Raw genomic sequence first — 1,493 nt, forward strand, 5'->3', positions numbered from 1 at the left:
GAGGAGAGGGCTGCATGGCATCATGGGTAACGTGTGGCATTCAACCATCTGACGCCTCTGTGGAGTTGTGCAATATATTTATGTGGAGATAAGATAAGGAAAGCTAAACGTAAGCAATCAGTTTCGTCACGTTGCCAACTCAACATTAAAAGCCCTATCAAGGAGTAATTTTTCTCACTCATAGTCTCATCTCATTGGAGCGTTTTATTTACTTTTTCTTAATCCTTCTGCTCATATATTCTTTAGTTCAAACAAGACAATACGCCCTGGCACATACTGTAACCACTTACCACTCCAGCAGTTCAGTCGTCTGGTATAGCTTGGAGCATCGGTGTGTGAAACTTCGCTCATATACTCATCCGCATATCAGGCTTTTATGATATATATTGTTAAATCCCTGATAAGAAATTTAATGAGGCCATAAATCATTGTTGTCAGTGAATACGAATGGCTCAGTGAAGTGAAACTATTTGTGTTATATGGATGCTTGTGCTGTAGTTTCTAGCAACAGATTTTATTTCAATAACTGTTCTTTTTCTTTCTTTTTTTGTGTTGAGTGCTGCTAATAAACTGAGATAGCTGGAACTAATTCTGATGAAAACCAAGGGTCATTTATGTACAAATTGAGCTCACATTGAAATTGAAATGTTTACAACTTGACAGTGTCGTGTACTGTAGAAAGTGCCAACTTACACCTGTTTTGATATTTATGAATGACAGTTGCCATTGCGGAATGAGAAGGTGAACAGTTATTCAATATTTTCTGGTTACCAATAAAACTACAATATTCGCGACGGCTATGATAAGACAGCACAAATTGTGAAAACAACACTCCTCTGAAATTATGTGCATAAAGACTCTGTTTAAGTTTTAAATGTTCTTTTTATATATAATCCTCTTCCTACAGGTGTACGAGAAAAAGTCCAATTTCCGGGTGAATCTTACAAAACTTTTCTTTTCTCGGATCAGATGATTAGCAACTTTTGTGCCTAGATTTCAGGATAATTGCGACTCATATACCCTGGGTGATGCCCAAGATACCAAAAGGATTTTCCCTCTAAGTATTTAAAGCGAAGGACAAAAGGTAAGGATATATTCACAAATTTGTGCCATTTTCTGGGAACTGTTTTATTGGCACAGTTTGTGATGTACCACATTGGCAATGGGTAACTTAAGAATATCAGAATAAAAAAGTATATGAAAAATAAACAATAATTTTAATATATTAACTTTAAATCCACAAGAAAAATGTACCTTTATATAAATAAAATAACGGTAAAACAACACTACAATACTCTTACTAATACTCAACTCTCCAAACACACTCGGTATTCGTGATCATGCTAAAATCAACTGGTCAACCTCCGCACTGGTCGTTTCTTTCGCTCCAGGATTTTGAACTGCTCAAAATTTGGTTGCAGAGGAGAGTTCATAATACATTCGAATTTTACACTCAATGCATTTGTATTTCATACGCAATATATCCACCGTTA

The 1,493-nt window shown here is 35.7% G+C and overlaps 1 protein-coding gene across 4 annotated transcripts in view; it reads left to right on the forward strand.

Annotated features, from left to right (window-relative positions):
• Window positions 1-203: 203 nt before the first annotated feature.
• LOC137657910 (uncharacterized) overlaps window positions 204-1,493 on the forward strand; it is a 40,019-nt gene continuing 38,729 nt past the window's right edge. The window contains exons 1-2 of one of the 4 annotated variants that reach the window (XM_068392560.1): window positions 204-331; window positions 908-1,084. The gene's annotated coding sequence lies outside the window, so the exon portion shown is untranslated. The other 3 variants (XM_068392559.1, XM_068392561.1, XM_068392562.1) reach the window with 3 other exon arrangements.

Source organism: Palaemon carinicauda, chromosome 18, assembly GCF_036898095.1.
Source record: "Palaemon carinicauda isolate YSFRI2023 chromosome 18, ASM3689809v2, whole genome shotgun sequence".
In the NCBI taxonomy this organism is placed as follows: domain Eukaryota; kingdom Metazoa; phylum Arthropoda; class Malacostraca; order Decapoda; family Palaemonidae; genus Palaemon; species Palaemon carinicauda.